Source organism: Lonchura striata, chromosome 1 (assembly GCF_046129695.1).
Source record: "Lonchura striata isolate bLonStr1 chromosome 1, bLonStr1.mat, whole genome shotgun sequence".
NCBI lineage: Eukaryota > Metazoa > Chordata > Aves > Passeriformes > Estrildidae > Lonchura > Lonchura striata.
In genome coordinates this window covers 108,299,636-108,317,522 of record NC_134603.1, presented here as the reverse complement: position 1 = coordinate 108,317,522, position 17,887 = coordinate 108,299,636, and the positions used below count along the sequence as shown (strand labels likewise).

Here is a 17,887-nt window from a genome sequence, read left to right as displayed (position 1 = left end):
ATATATAAGAGTTTTAACTGGTTAGATATTTCTTGTTGCTGGTTGTGGTTGTTTGTTTTGTTTTTTTTTTAATTGTCAGACACATTAAGTTTTTATATCTTTTATAAAAGTGCACTAAAATTAAAATTCCAATACAAAGAAATACAAGTGCACTACCTTCCTAATATTGGATTTATTCTGCAGCAACACACACACCTAGCACCCCAAACATCTTTTTGCCTTTAAAGGTCATTTTGACCTTGAGACTTCAAAATAAAAGGAAAAAGGTAGTATTATCTACTAATGCTTTGCTTCTGTGATCTTAAATTTTAACCTTTTCTCTCTATGATCTATATATAGATGCAGGTTTCTATATAATGAGCTGGCATCTCAGCAGATTTAAAATAGGCATAGTCCACCAAATTGAACTGAGCTGAGCCAATTTATGCCTATTGAAGTTCTGGACCACTATTCACAGCCCTTTCAGCAATTTATAACTAGCTTGATACAATCTTCTCTGTTAATCCCCATTTCTGTAATGAGCAGCATACCAGAAAGGGTCAAAACTCTATTCAACTGTACCACATATTCCCTAAAATTCTTAGCAACGTAGAATAATAGCATGAGCCCAGGGCATCCTTGCTCTGCCTTAGGTCTAATAGGTTGTGCTATGTGGTTACTTATAATGTGGATCTTGTTGAAAGGCTACAGCCAACATCTGACACTCTCTTTGACTTTCAGCCTGGTCACACTATGGGAATTTGCACAACTTAGTGGGATACTTCATACATAATTGCCAAGTTTATGCTTTTCACTAGAAGAGGTAAGCTGGAGAACTGCTCCAGAGACTCTGCTCTAACAATCTACTTTTATGTCACTAAAACCTAATGTTTTGTTATGCTTGTCTTCCTGAAACATTAGCTATTTTAGCCTTACCAGAAGTGTGTTTGAGCCTATACTTTGTGTGATTGCTTGTTTATTTTTTGGCATGGACCTGTGTAAATTCCATTCATTTCAGCCTTGCCATATACCATACAAAACATAAGTTATTAGGTATACTTGCCAGTGTTGATATAGTCATCCATATTGATACGTCAACATCCATAATAGCAATTCTTATTATATTTCGTATCTGTTATTATAAGTTTATGATCTAGCAGTGTCTGGAGGTCTCAGAAGTAGCTGGCTCATCATGCACATAGTTTTATACTCCTGGAGAAACCATCCAAAATTAATTTGGGTTATTTAAGCAGCTGCAGTGTACTTGCTAATTTCAGCCTCTGGACTTGCACCAGATGTCATTTAGAGACAGAGAGTGTGAAATGGCAGACCATTTCCCAACAGTGATATTAGCTCATGTTTCTAAAGCAAATCTTAATGCCTCCCAGACTAAATGTCTTTAATAGCTGTCCCACGAAAATGAATGGACCATGAGCAGAAATAAGACAGGTTTCAAGTGAGTAAGGAAATCATGAGTTTTAAAGTCATTTGAGACCCAGATGGAACCGAGGGCTTTAGGAATATGCCTCTGATACATGTTTGTAGTTGCATAATTGAAACTGTAATTCTTCAGGGTTTCAGCACTCTGTTGTCATCTACATTTAATTTCACCCTCCTGGGTGCTCACAATAGGGCTAAAAATCCTTACTAATAGGAGACTTTACAGAAAATACACTATAGCTCAATGAGAGACCCCAGAGCTGAAACCACCAAGAACTTTTGGAGGAGGAAAGAGAGCAATGGAGAAGCTCGTGATACAGCTAAACCACTCACTGAATTCTGCAAAAGATGTGGTCTACCTTACCTCTCTTGCCTTTTTTTTTTCCAGACTGAATAGATGCTGCCCTGTTCTTCGTATTCATTCCATTGCTACTGTAGATACAAAATGTCAGAATCAGACATGCAAGTGTAAAAAAGGAGTACTTTAATATATGTCTTTAACACAGCCAATATTTGCTACAACTACAAAATTGTGAGACCCTTTCTCCTTTTGCCTCTGCTGCTAGAGCATAACAGCAGACTGTTACTAGGTTTATATAAGGATCAGAAAAATATTAAGATTATATATACATGTGATAGTTATATAAGAATAGGCTAATAGTGGAGACTAATAATAGATTAGAACATAATTCTGCATGGAAAATCTTCCAGATATATCGGGGCCATTTTCATCCTACATAACTGCTGCTGCATGTGTACAGTTGCCTACGTATGTAGTACCCACTAGTAAATGGCTTCTTGCCCATCCTTCACACAAGAGTTCAGGGCCACAGACATGACTAAAACCATGCCTTTCTTTCCACTTAGCCTTCTTTTTCTGCTAGCCTGATCAATGCCTCCTGCCTCATTTATTGAGGACATCCACAGCATGAGTAGCACTTTGGCAAAAACAATGTCCTGTGTATGCACTCCATACTGCATATGAAAATATTTTTCTGCTACTGAAGAAATAGGCAGACCAGCCTGCAGACAGCAGCATGGGAGAAGGACAACCATCCAGTGAAAAAAGTCCAATGAGAGCTAAGGAACTTCCTCTATACAATGGTTTCACTCAATAAAGGTGTTAGCATACTAAAAGAAAGTTCTGTGTTAGTGCAGAAGTAAATCTAAACAATGATTTTTTTGTAAAAGGTCTTCCCATAAGCAATCTCTCAACAGAATTCCCCAGAGGTGTTATGAATCTGTAACATAAACCTGTGCTTAAAATGAAAATTTTAATAATCTTGTGTAAGGTTTTCCTTTATTTCAACTGTGGCAGAGAACAACACAACTGTCCACAGCCACTGTTTCTCTCTACACCCTTAACAAGACCTCAGTCAAACCTGATGCACATCTCACTTGCTTAAGGCACTTTTACACATTCTTAGGAGTGACAAAAGGCCTTGGTAATAATACTGCTAATTTGAAAGCAGATTGATCAGTTCAGTAAGTGCAAGAAATGCATGTGTGTGTTTCTGAAAGGTTTAAAAGGAAACTAACAGATGCAGACCTGTTCTTAAAATCTGAGTATTTCTTTCAGGTAGGAAACCAGTATAAGGCACAATTAGTAATTTGACCATCCTAGTATTATATTTGCCTACCTACTACTTATTCATTCACATGCCCAAGTGTGCACAGACATCTGAGGAGTGAGTCCTCAGTCTAGTCTTAATTATATCTTGTTTTGCATTTAAAAGCTTAGAAACATTATTATGGGCTATTTAGAGATTCCAGCAACTGTATAGCGAAGGAGAGATTAGAGCCCTGCTGAAGCCAAAGGGAGTTTTGCCATGAGCTCCTGTATCTCAGCCAGGGCACTCATGTGGGCTAAACTGAGCCTACAGTTATTGCTCTGGCAATTTGTAATTGCAGAAAAGATAGCTGGTGGCTAAAATGGAGTAGTAACTGCCAAAACTCACAATTTCAGTTGTTTCTCAACTATGTTATGCCACTCTAAATATCCTTCTAAGAGACACTGCATTACCAAAGTCATTAACAAGCCATTTTATTTCCATTATCTCCACATTTTCATCCAGAAACAGAGGAGAAAGTTAATCAGATGTCTTGCTCACCTACACATATTGCATGTTAATTGTTGCTCTCTTAATGCTAGACAAAACACTCTGGAACTTATGAATAGCTAACTAGACCCACATCAATTGTACATATGCAGAAACACAAACCCAGACTAAACTTTGTCTGCTTTGACTTGAGGGAAAGCAGAGTCATGGTGCAGATCTCTGGGTCAGGTCCTCTAATTGCCTGCTTACACTGTGTTAAGGAAACATTCTTGGCATCTTGGAGCCATATCCAGTGCTAAACCTGCTGATCAAACTTGCTTGAAGTAATGTGAAATTTGCTTGAAGAATATACTCAAGACCAGTCTCCAAAAGGAGAAAGTGGGTAGGTTGAAAAAGTTACTAAAAGAATTTGCTGTCCTGGGGCTGATGCAGTTTGGTGTCAGCTTGCAGTTTGCAGCGTCTACTCAGCTGCAATGAGACTTCAAATAGAGGCATTCACTTTGCATGCACTAACAAGTCAATATAACTCTTTAAATAATATTTTCACATTATTTCATTTTATTTATTTTTTTGGCATACGACTTAAGCCTCACTAACATCCTCTTGACTATATCATGTGACTGGCCCAGTTTAAACATCCCATCCCTTGGGACAGAAGTATAAAGTCTCTGTAGCATGAATAATTTTCTGAAAGTGCTGTGTCTGCTCAGTGCATTATGAACCAACACGTTCAAAACTCAAACAAATCAGTCTGAAGCTATTCCAAGAACTAATCACCTCATATATTTTTCTCCTTTTCTTGATCAGACAGATTCACACTGTCACAGCCAAATGCAGAGGTGGCATAGCCTAATCAAAAACATTTCTGAGTATCACATGAATGACAAATCAAACCTGATACACAGCAACATAAAAGATATGCAGTTAATTAACTTAATGATTAATAGACTGCCCCTACCACTGGCCCAGTCCAGGGAATCAGCCTTATGAACACAAATGAAACATTGAGGTATGAGAGCACAAACATGATTTAAGTGAAGAGCTTTAGCTGATGGCAGAAACTGCATACATACTTGCTTCCACTTTATGTCTGCATATCTCTTTTAAGCCACATACAAAGTAAATTCAAAGTGTCTGTGAGACATAGCCACTTATCTGAGGCAAATTGCAGCAGTAACTATGGAGAGCACCATTTATTGAACTTATAGCTGGTAACACTTTAGAACCGCAGGTATTTTTCAATGAAAAGAGTTTGCTTTCTGTGAAAACACACTGTTGCTGAAAAACACTGCAACTGGAAACACCAGTTTATAAGAGGAACAAAGTTCCTGTCTCCAGTTCCAGCTGGTCCCTGTGGAATACAGAGCTTTGACACCTTATGCCCACATCCTCCTCTCTGTAGCACCATGGAAAAGCACCTTGCTAATGAAACATATAACTTACATGCTCATACGTCTCTTGGCTTCTCCACATATTTTATATAGCCTACACTTCCCTTTTAATAGATTTAAAATACCACATGAGGAATCAACATGCAACTGAGCTGTAGCCAAACAAAGTTTAGTGTCTTCTTTTTTATTAGGAAGGAATACAAATACAGAAGTATGAAACTGCTATCATCACAAGGAGGCAGATTTGAGTCTGATACTCTGCCAGGGCTCCCTTCCCAGTAGGAATTTGAACAAGGAATATGTAGTAAATAAAAAAAACTCACCCAGGAATTTACCAGAGTGTACTAAGTGTCTCTGGCAGCATAAGCACAAAAGCTAGCCACCAAGCCAAGTGATGCACTTTTAGTATCAGCCACAATAATAGCTGCACTATATGTGCACCTTTACAACCCACATAATTAATTGCTACAATAAGCGATGTTGTCTACACTGTGGAACAAATTTCCTAGCCAGATGCCAGCTGATGTCTGCCAGTGTCATATCCAGACTCCAGTCTAAGATGAGACCCTGTCTCTCTTTCATATCTAGTTGGAAGCTGAGCATATGGGTTGGTGCAAATCCAGCATGTGCCAGCCTGGCCCCTGAACTCCCTTGTTTCAGAAACCAGAAGATCACCTTTTGATGTATCCTGTAGAGCCAGACTCTGACACTCTTTCACTGGTTACTTGCATGTGGTTCAGATTGTCCTCCCATGTACAAGTCTTTTAGTTTATATAGTAAAACCAGCCTCAATATATTGTTGTAGTACCCCAGGTCCTAAAACAGCTGCAGAGGAACTGGTTTTGCACAGTAAGATTTCATTAACATTCAGAATTACAACATGAGAAATAAAAATAGATATAAATAGTCAAATAAATTAATCTTTAGGTATTTTACTCAGTCTTCATAGAAAGCTGGTTAAACTGTTTTTACTTTACCAGATTTCCCAGTAGAAACCCAGCAGGAGCCAGCAGTAAGCAAAGATGTTGTTCTTCAGCTGATTTGTATTGTATTGTAACAGATAAGGCTGGGGATCCACAAATTCCCAAGAGTCACCAGGTCTTCCCTCTCAAAAGAAAGCCAACCAGTGCTGCCTTTCACAAACACCTGTCTACAGATTTTGTGGACTTCATTTCCAGCACTACATTGATCTTGCTGATTGTCATTAAAAATTTGACTGTTTTCTGCCACCTCTCATGGATTGCTGATCCCATTGCTACATATTTGTAGAGTGCTCTGGCTCACTGTATCAGTAAACAGAAATATTCCAGATTCCATCTGAAGTTTTCTAGCTTTGCTGCCTTTCCAGCCTTGGGATACCACACACATTTACCAGTGTAACCATGCAACAGGAGGTTGTTTGGTAACACATTCCCAAGGAGCCAGGAACTACAAGGATGAAAATCATTGCAAGTTCTGTCTAAAATACCTAGACACTCAGGATTTGAATCACAAGTCAAGTGGATACAAAACTTCTGGGATTACTTTTGCTCTCAATCTGTCAGTCTTTTAAAATGATTTTTTTTTAACTGTTCAGAGCGGAATACTCAGGGGATGCTGAATTCTAATTCATTACTGAGGCATCTAGCATTTGACTGACAGTGATGCAGACATGCCTAAATACTTAGAAGACAGAAAATGAGAAGACATTTTCCTAACTGCTTTTTTTTTCACACTCCTATTATGCTCAGTGGAACAGATAAAACTAGAACAGTCACTGGGGTTGGACTTGCTGCTGCAGAAAAATGCTATAAGTTTTTGGTGTAGCCAGACACTGGAATGGACATTTCTAACTTGTTTTTACTGCTCACATTACTGATACAAGGACCACTACAGGTAATTGAAAGACTCTGACTGACTAATGGGATTTGTAACTGTCCTGAATATACTCATCCCCCACAAAGATTTCTGTTGGGAAATCAGGGTGGGTGTAAATGGGAGTCCACAGACAGTTTAGAGCCACTGTGATAAGTGAAATCCTGCAGCTAAGGAGTTATTTCCACTTTTATTGAAGGGCAAATCTTGTAGTAAAGAAAAAATGCTGAGTTCCTTTCATTCATCTTCTGGATGGGAAATGTTTTAAATCATGTTTTTAGGATTTTTCCCCCACTGTTTTAGTTTTTTACTATGCAATCTGAGATTCTTCTATAATAGCACCAAGGATTAGTGGAAATTAGCACATATCTTTAGACTTTCAGTAAAAGATAAGAGCTAACAATAGTGTATTCATCATTGAGCTATCCTTTACCTTCCCATTTGCATGCAACATTTACCAGTCTCACAATATTCTTAATATGTAAGTCTTTACTGCATGTGGTTCCTCTTGAATAGCTAACATTTGTATCTTTCAGGCAGCTGGTATAACATAAATCTATGGAGTTCGAGTATTGCTCATTTAGATTTCCTTATTTGGCAGCTGAGCCTCACGCCTCTGTCATTTCTCCTGGCACATCTCACACTGCTAACATCTCTCAGTGGCTTAGTTTAACACAAGGTCCATACCTGACTTCTATCCCCTCTATCTGTAATTCCCTAGTCAAGCTTTTAATCTGAATTGTGAAAAAGCTTTCTAGACCCAAATTCTGCTGGGCTTTTTTGGCAGAAAAAGAAGTCACTAAACAAGTGAATACTATATTTTGGTATCATATTCAGCGTATGGTTATAGGCATAGCTAATTCCTTCAAAAGCACTGGACATTGCAAATCTTCTGTGACACTTCACAACATTATTTCTCCCCAATTACTTTAATTCTGAATTTACAGCTGCAGGCACAAAGATGGGAATGTTTGTGATGATTTCTTCTGTCCTCAGTTAATTAGCATGTGGAAAGTCTGGCATCCCTGGAGCATGGATGGCTGGTGTCTGGAAGGCAATCAGATTTTCTAAAGAAGTCCAGCTGCAGATGGGCCAGATTAATTTTTCTCTGAGTTCAAATAGGGAAAAAAAAAATACATGAGTCATGGAGCTGCTGTATTTACAGATGGTCCAAATGTGAAAATCCATAGTGCTTCCAATAGCGTGGCTATAGAACATAAGCTCATTCAGGGGTGACTGCATCTTAATGACTTTGAAGTGCATTAATATCTATGAGCAGTATTATTGACAGGCATTCAGCCATCAATTCTGTGAAATTATTGCCAGGCAAGAGCAGAGTACAAATAGTACAGGATCCCTTTTATAGACAAAGGCAAGTAATAACAACAGTGCACAAAGAAGGTGCCTATTACCACCTATGCCCTGATGTTAGAAATTCCTGTTTCTATGAAAGATATAGGAAAGGTAATATGGCAAATCTTTCTCCCCATTAATATAAGTATCCAATAGAGAAAGAAAATATCCCTGGAGAATGGTTATCTGGTAAGGAACTTTTTGCTGGAAAACATGTGTCTGTAGATCCAGGCTTTTGTAGGCCATGGAGATTGATGTCAATTTGTCCATGATCCACTTAAGGTTCCTGTTAACAGTGGCTCATATCCCTGCTACTGCCATCCCATCAGCATTAGCACTTGGGAGCCTAATCAGCTTACAGATGGGAGACTAATGCTGCTCAAAGAAACAACAACTTACGTCTTGATGTGTGCCATGTGCCTCACTGCCCTCGGAGGTGACTGCTTCCAACGCACAATCAACACTGAATTCCAGGAACTATCACACACTCAATGTTCCCCACGTTGGAGGCCAGGAACGAGCCAAAATTAACATATTTGAAACTATGTGTGCATAATTACATGTACAAACAACAAATCCTTGGAATTTGCAGATCCCCAACACAGCTGTTCTCAGGCACTCTCTTATTTACACTGGAATGAGCTTTTCCAGGCAAGGGTGAAGCCACAGGACTCTGATATGTGATGTTGATGGTGCACTTGTCCAAGCCTGAGCTGGAATCTCAGTACACCACCAGGTCTGAGACTTGCTGTGCCAGGGCTGTCCCAAGCCAACTCAAACTCCTGATGGTAGAGCTGGACCTAGAGGGAGCCTCAGACCCTGAGCATCTCCACCAGAGCATATCCCTCTCCGCTGCCCACTGAGTTCCCCTCCCAGGCAAGGACTGCAAGTGGTTTGTTGCAGGAGGTGGGCAGACACTTGCAGAGCTGTGAGGTGCCCAGAGAAAGGGTCAAATGCACTGTTACAAATACATAAGCTTGGCATAAAAGAAGCTCGGTCTCATTTGTTTCCACTCCCGCAGCTTTCCTTTCCCACAAAGAACACAGAGCCATACCCTGATTAATTCAACACAACACCAGCAGAACACAGCTGGATGTCATAGTCATAGGCTGTTTATTGGGATGCCCAGTTGGATATTAGCCTACAAACTAGACCTGACAGATGCATATTGGTATAGGCAAACTGACTAATGAAGTGTTGCCTTCTTGTTACCTGCTGGATTGTTCTCACACTCACAAGCATTGTGTGGTAGCATGGGGCCAAGAGAGACAGGACACCTGCTCCTACCATACCTTTGGTCTGTCTGTGACTCCAGGCAAGTTGCTTTGATAAAATGCTTCTAGTTCTTCTAGTTTTCCCTCTTACCAGTTTTTTTCCCATATTCAAATGTAAATTTTTCTGTGAATGATACAACTGTACTATGAGTTAGAGCAGTACCCAAGTCCTACTCTAATGACTTTGGCAGCAATTAACAAAAATCCTAAAATAGTGTAACAGTCCACCCAGGATTTTGAACTTTTCCATAACAAATGTGTTTTTCATTATGTGTAAAATTCAATCACTTCTTTCACTTAGTTAAAAAATAACAAAGGAAGAAAATAATCACTATTATTGCACTAACTTTCCTCTTATTTACATTAGTTCTACAAATTCTTGAGATCAGCAGAGCTGTGCCTGATTTACATAATTTAAGTGAAAAGGATCAAACTCTGAGTCTCTAGAAGCAATCCAGCCACAGAACTGGATAATCACATGAAATTTCTATGGCAACAAGGAGAAAATTGTTCAGCCTACTGTCTGGGTATTTTCACTCTGTGTATATGAGGGAGTGCTATGTCAGAGACAGGGAGAGAGAATATTTAACACATAATCAATTAAATATCACCTTTGGTCCAGTCAGTTGTTTAGAAACATTATCTTGGCATTTAGTGAATTATTTTTCTCATGGGCTGAGAAGGTGCCTGTTTATATTCTGTAAGGAATGATTAAGTTAGACATTCCTTTTCTTCCTATGAATGAATGATGAAAAATGGATTTGGTATTGATTGGCCCACTTACTAATGCTTCTGAATCTCTGTAGAAGATTAGCTCTTCGTGAAACTGTAGCCCTGGAGAGCATCATCCCCATGCCTGACCTAGCAACATTTTTCTGTCAGGCACAACACCATGTTTTGCATTGCCTCCATGTGACTACTTAAGGAAGAAGCAGGAGGAGGGGGCTTAGAGACTTTCATAACCTTTAACAGCTCTCACGTAAGGAGAAATGCACTCTATGCTCTCCCTACTGCAGGGGTACCCAGTGCTGTGTCATCTTGTCTCCCCTCAGCATCTCATTCGCATGCAGGAAATTACTCCTCATGTGCAGCAGATAAACTGTTGCACAGATGTCACTCCTTAATGTGCACTAAGGAAGCAGCAAACAAATTCCTCAATGTGTAGTGCTACCAGCTTCCCCTTCTGAGAAGACACAGACCTGTGGCATGGTCAGACCTATGCCTTAGCTGAAAAGCTCAGTTAGAAGCTGAGTAGATGCTTACCAGGACCACTGAATGGGTCAGACAGCTACAGTGAATTCTGTGAGGTTTGTAAAAGGCTCACAGTACTGATTAGGGCTCTAACACAACATGAATTTAAGGGCTGATTGACACCAACTTGATTGATGCCACAACTCTGTGGCTCAAGATCCAATCTAAACCTAAACATATGCTAAAATTGCATGTAGCATACAGACCTACATCTTCCTATTGAACAAATAGCAGGTTTCACAGTATATGGAACTGAAATTAAAATTTGTCTGTGTAGACAGAAAACCAGTTTGGTAATATCCAGATCTTTTCACAGTTCACCCAATGGAACAATTCCTTAAAATGGGGAAGACTGTCTTATGATAAGATACAATCAATAAATACTGCTAAATGTGGCTGAATTTGACAATAATGTGTTTCAAAACTGCATACTGGTAAAAGCAAGTTGACTAGGTTATATATGGATGCTTTATAAAACCATTTCTATGCACAAAGAGAATAGCTCATGCAAAACAAGTGATTCTATATTTTGTGGCATTGTCATTTGCGTGTTGCTTTGCTGGACATTATCACCTAGACTGTGCAGGCTAATTTGGAGACACAACCTAGAACTTGTAAACTGCCAGACACAGAAATGTGTGTAAAAAATCCTTGTTTTGTTGCCATGCAATCAGCATTGACAGAAAATGCTATAATCCCCCAAGAATAGCATTGCAATATAATACAATCAAGTACTTAGCACTACTAGCACCTATCCTTCTGTATATGGTTTTAGGCATCCTAATTATGTGATGTAAATTACCTCTGTGCAAACTTGCAGTGCTTTACAAAAGATTTTCAATAAATACTAATAATGCTGCTGAGAATATTGATAGCTTGCTACTGAGACAGAGCAAACATCTCCTAGCCCTAGTTCTGATCCTAATAGCAATGCAGCAACATCTGTTTTTCAAATTATATATTACTGCCCAATAAAAAAGTTTTGTTTCTGTTAGCCTAGAATGTAGATCAGAGAATCTACAGCTATGAAATGACACCTGAACAAGATCTATAGCTATTAATCCATTTCTGGGATAAAATTTTTCCAAATTCTGAATCAACTGTCTACCAGCAATGCCCTGGAGTGGAGGGAGCTGTGACATGATTAAAGTGAATAAATAAAGTGAACAAGCTAACATACATTTCACTTTAAATAATAATAATCAAGCATCAGGGTCTGACAAACTAAGCTGAATATATGCCTGGGACTCAAAAAATTCCCATCGTTTAATTGCAGTCTTCTTGACTCTTTCCCCTTGCTTTTAAGTTTCTCAATTTTTCTTTGTACATTATTTCAAACAGTATAACAGCAATTTAACACAGGGCCATTACTCTTCTGGAAGTTGTTTAAAGTATTGCCAAATAGGCACATTTCTGGTGCAGCTTCCTTCATATGTATCATTCCTCAATGTACTTCTACACAATAGTTAAATCTGCTTTCACTGAGACAGTGCTCTGCCTCATGGTGGCATCTGGACTATGTCAGGATAACCACTGTCAAGGATCAGGTTGTCACCACATGTGGCACTGTATAGTCCATTCTGAGGCTAAGTGGTGGGGAAATAAATAGCTGTGGTACAGGAAGGACAGATACTGGGTTACAATTTTCTCGGCCATCACCAGCTGTTGGAATTGGTAAGCACTGGTGGGAAAGCAATTGCTTTGGTGCTGGCTGGTGAGGAAAGAGGCAACTTGATGTTACTGGAATTTTTCCCTGGTTCACACAATCAAAGCAGAGAAAGCAGAGTTCTGCTCTAAAATTCACAAATGCTCTTCCTGCAGAGTCTCTAAACAATGCTGAGGGGAAAGAGGCTGCTAACTGAGTGCTGCTCTTTTCCTTATGTATAGTACAGAAAATATTAGATTTAAACAGACTCAAATCACAGGCTGGAATTCAGACACATGGTTGTCAGCCTTCACAAAGAGAACTCAACTGACTGCGAAGCCATAACAAACACAATTGTGGACAAGTCAAGATCTGATGCTGAATGTGTAGGATACACAAAAGTGCTACACACTGGCACTACATTTTCCTGGTTCTTTACAGGACAAATGTCAGGGGAAGAGTTTCAAAATCAGTCACTGAAACAGAGCTGCCTTGGCCTTACCTCAGCCCTTATTTGAGCAATTTCATTTGCAAAATTGTCAAGTATTCTGTAGCCCTGGCTGATCCCATGAAATAGGAAAAAAATATGGACACTCAGTTGCTCTGAAAGAATCATAATATTTACTACTCATTAGACAGAATGTGAGTTTACATAACCAGTTTGCAAATATTAAACTTAATTTTGCAATGGCACAAAAACAAGCATGTTTAAGGCACTACCATTTCAACTGGTTATTGTTACTCCACATGAAATCTAACAGCATGCTCCTTAAATGCAAAGCGATATACATTTCCTCATCCATGAGATGATTAGCACAGTTGGTTAGAACGTGGTGCTTATAACATCAAGGTTGTGGGTTCAGTCACTGTATGGGTCATTCACTTAAGAGTTGGATTTGATGATCCTTGTGGGCTCCTTTCAACTCAGAAGACTCCGTGATTCTGCAATGTAGAAAGGTCTTTGAAGATTATAATTGCTGTGCTGCACCTTGGATGCCTTTCTGAGCACCTGAGCATAACAAAAGTTCCTGCATAAGGCGTACTAATAGGCAGACTTTGTCAGGCTTTGAAAAACCTTCTCCCTTTATTTCAGTTAGCACAATAAATATACAGATTTATTAAAACAAATGGAAGTGTGATAGAGATCTCATCACATCACATTCTTGTTCAGCAGCTGAACAAATGCCATACAAATTCAGCATAGTCCACATTGCTTGCACAAGTATGTCTCTGCTGACAATGTTCCAGCTGTCTCACTAATGCAGTTATTTGGAATTTACTTACATTTCATATTACTTCTGGACAAATAGCCCTGGACCAAGAAGTTCTCTGGCTCCTCTCTGAGTGTTTGATACAACAAAAGACTGAGCATTGCTGAGGCTGAGCCCTGCAAAGTGCTTGTCATAAAGTATGTGTTCTATTTAGCATGTCAGGGGAGCAAGCCCCACTCACAGTCACCTTCTGTAGCAATGATGAGTGCTACTTCTTACCTATTCTACAAGAGAGCAGTTTCTACTAAAGCCAATGCTAGCTCCACTTCCTCCACAGACACCAAACATGGGAGGTCAAGATCTATGAATAGAACAGATCACAGCATCTCCCTGAGAACTGAGAATTTCAAATCAGTGGTAGCATTAATATTTGACTCTGAGTCTACAAGCAACAAACCTGACCCCAGGAGCACAGTAACACAAGCAATCCTGTTCACTGTAAATTAACTTCCTGATTCAGTATCACCCAGCCAGCCCTAAACTGCCACCACAAGCACAAAGGGGTTATATACATTTGCCTTCCCATTTGTGGGAAAGTTTATTACAGCACCTTGTATGCACTGGCACAAAGGAAAGATTATTCTCTACAGCCCAGTCTGGATTTTAATAAGTTCTGTAACTAATTTTGCAATATTTACTTTTTTAATATAGTCAGCATCTGACAAGCCTTGTTTTGTTTGCATTTGCATATATTTTCCTTTGATTGGTACCATCCTGTGGCCCTTTCTAGGGGCCAGAACATGGAGTAAATCCTCCCAAGAAGAAAGGACCTCACAATCTGCACTTTTAATGACACCAATGAATTTATTTACTTTGTTCACAGCATAATAGTTTTCTAGAGTAATTTCTTGATCCTGATATCATAAGAACACCTCCAAAAGCTTTAATCCAAATGCCAGAAATGAAACCCAAATGAATTTCAGTCACATTTTTTCATCTGTTTAAAGCAAGATTCTATTAGCCAATGCTAACATGCATTCATAAATTTGGATGGGCCAAAATTTCATCATCAGTGTTTATGTGCTTTTTCACATCACAAAAGATACTGACTGTCAAATTCTAAAACATTCATTTATGTCCTATCCTTAATTTGCCAAAGCTACTGAGCAATGTAATTATCCAAGATCAAAAACTGTTTTGCTTTCTTTAAAAATTGAGCAGGGCGAGAAGTCATTCAAAAAAATCATCAGTAATTTAAGCCACACAATACAGGCAAAACAAATTTGTCTACTTGCAGCATAAACAATTTTTCAATAGCTCTATCTGTATACTTGGAAAAAATAAAACATCCCTGACCTGGCTTTTACCTCTCCCTGGTACAACAGGTTATTGAAATGTTAGATGTCTTCACAGCTCCCTCTAAAGTGAAGCCTTTAACCTTTAAAGTGTTCTTTCATATGTCTGTTCTTGACCTCATGGAGTAAACCAGAACTAAGTCAATCTCTAGTCCTTCTAAAAAAATTTAATATAATTAAACATATAGGTCTTTCATTACTCATCTAATTCAAGAATCAATGAACAATTCCTTAGGAAACTATTTGTTGATAGCTTTCATAATGTTAAAACAGAGCTTGACTACAATAGCCACAAATGGGGGCAAACTTACCTGAGTAATAGATGAGATACAAGAAAATCAGTGAGGCCTGTTAAAAAAAAAAAAGTCACAAGGAATTGAAAATGTAGATAAGTTAAAGTTCTTTGAGATAAAGTAGTTCTTTTTGTAGATAAAGTTCTTTGAGTGTCTTCAAAGTCTGCAAATTCTTCATTTCTCCACATTATTTTAAAACTTAAACATTCATTTCCATCTGTATTGTTTATGTAAAAATACAGCTGTAGAAAGTAAATGTCATTACAAGAAACAAGGTGGGAAAAGACCAAACACCCTAAGAACACAAAACAGTAGTTAGCTGAATTTCTCAAAATGCTGGCTTTCATGTAGGGGAGAAAAAGGCTCAAAGTTCCCTGACTTTTTCCTTTTTTTTTTTAGTTTAAATTACTTGTTGCACATTATAGTTGATCCAAAGTTTTCAGCCTCTGGGAGGAAAAAAAAAAAAATCAACATTATAAAGCAATACAATTTCCTTCTTGTACAAACTCCTATGCTGTATATTATTGAAATATTTAGCTAAATTATCATGAGCTGCTGTTCAAGACACATATCTTTGTATTGAACCAAAGTAAAAAAGCTAATTTTACCACAAGTCACAGATTTTGCTTCAGCTGCTACTAGCCAATGCTCCAGCTCCTAGTACTGATGCCATGATCATGAACATGGATGCTGCTGTTGCTGAGGCACTGCTTAAAAATGTGGCTTTCTACAAGACCCACCTTGTAACTCAAGCACTCTGCTTTGGCTGGTTCCTCACCCAGCCTCCTCTCAGGGGTTTAAAATCGAATGCAGTTGTCAACACACAGGCACACCTGCCTGAAGCAATCAGACAAAAATCAAGGGAAAAACAGAGTCAGGTGAACCAGACAGGGCCATTTTGGGGAGCAAAAGGGGCAGCCCCAGTGGACAGCTTTTTGTTTGGTTTTCATTAGTCCTTCCTTTGCTGATCCTGTTTGCAGAGAATAAAAGCATTGAATTCACAGTCATCAGGCTCAGCCTTTTGGGATGCACCCTTTGGCCCACTGAGAGAGACACAGGAAGTTCAGGGAAAACTGTTGTGTCTTCTCAGGGATACTATTCAAATGAGAACTGCTTTTATAATTAATTTAGGAGATTTTTTTTTTCCCCTTTTCCTTTTCTTCCCAACAGTAGTTAGTTGCTATTTTCACCACCACCTAATTACTTAGTACTGGTTTGTGGGAGGATTCAGCTTCACACAGCATCCCACACAGGTTGTCATTTTGTCAAGAATTCCTTCATTAACAAGCTGTCAGTACCCTGCCAACAGCCACCATTTGGTTTGTTAAGGGACTGGGGGCTCTGGAGTGAAGATTTGGCTCTGTACCCTTTCCTTTTTGTAAAAAAAAAATAAATAAATAAAGCAAGAGGCAGATGTCTGCCAGTCTGTTCCTTTGTGACACATTGCAGCCTTTTCCCTTCTTTTTTTTCTTTTTTTTTTTCCTTGCTGAAAGAGCAAGGCAGTAAAGGAGAGAAAGGAAAATCACACAGACTGCGTGGGTTGCAGCTGAAGCTCCAGTCTCCCTATCAGGCTGCTTCCTTGGGAAGTTGTCTGGGTGCTCTTTGCTCCACACTACCTCCCAGCCCCACATGCCCTCTGACATGCTCCAACTTCAGCGTGTAAAGGAAAGCTCTGTAGGAACACAGGCACCGTTTTACCTGCAACCTTTAAAACAATAATCCTAATGAAATATAAAGACAGCCTGACCATCACATAGCTGCTTTCAGAGGAGTTTGTCCTTTCCAGCTAATTAACTGGATTAGCACAGATGCTGACAGGCTTTGCCAGGTACTCCTATCACTACTCTTTTGAGATTGTAGTGATTAAGGATAGCTTTGTGCATCTTCCCCCTTGAAAGTCCGACTATATTTGCACAGTCATCTTTTTTTTTCTCCTATTAGCTCCCAAGACCAAATCTCAGCTTAATTTCACTGATTAGTTTTTGATTGCACTGTGCCTACCAGGTAGAGTTTCAAGGTTAGCACAGATGCTGAGAGAATTGGGGCATTTGTCCATTGTCTTGGGCATTTCCGAGAACCTGCTGTTGCAACCAAGTTTCAGCTATGTCAAGCAGGAATTTAGCTGGGTTGGCACAGATGACTGCAAATTAAAAGGCAGACAGTGGGACAGGGAGCAAAGAGCAATAGGGGTCTCTGTGGTATCCAGAAATTACAAAAATAAAGGACTGTTCAAAATGACAGGGGATGAAGTAAGTGTTGTCTCTGGAGGTCTCCCTGGCAGGTTTTTGGTCCTTACAGGCCAGTGAGGCTGTCATTACGTTCAGAAGACACTCAAAGGAATTTAGGAATCAGACTTTTTTTTTTCCTCCCTTTGTTCCTATCTAACATGCCTTAACTGTGTGGTAGACCCTCCTGTCAAATCATGTGTACAAGAGTCCTATCTGTACGCAGAACACTGATATTTATTTGCCAACGTCTTATGCATATTTAGCTACCTACAAATACAGGTTTAAAATGCACCCAGATAAACATTTCAGCTTATGTTAAAAAAAGAGTGCAAAGGTGGTTATGCCCCTATAATTCTAGGAAACAGAGAATTATGACAAGGATCAATCACAATTATACAACTTACACAATCACAATTATACAAAATGTATCTCTGAAAGTTGTGATTGCTTTGCTTATAGATACCTTTTGTACAAAAGTGTCTGGATCATGAAGGAGGTTTTATAATATTCAAGTACAGTGTAAACACAACTATCTGGATAAGAAAAGCTCTCC

The 17,887-nt window shown here is 39.0% G+C and overlaps 2 long non-coding RNA genes across 2 annotated transcripts in view; both read right to left on the bottom strand.

Moving 5' to 3' along the window:
• Positions 1–17,887, bottom strand: part of LOC144247117 (uncharacterized) — a 273,256-nt gene that overhangs the window by 100,381 nt on the left and 154,988 nt on the right. The gene's annotated exons all lie outside the window — the stretch shown is intronic.
• Positions 15,143–17,887, bottom strand: part of LOC110483364 (uncharacterized) — a 42,950-nt gene continuing 40,205 nt past the window's right edge. The window contains exon 5 of the long non-coding RNA XR_013340803.1: positions 15,143–15,161. This is a non-coding gene — a long non-coding RNA (uncharacterized LOC110483364). The remainder of the gene's footprint in view (positions 15,162–17,887) is intronic.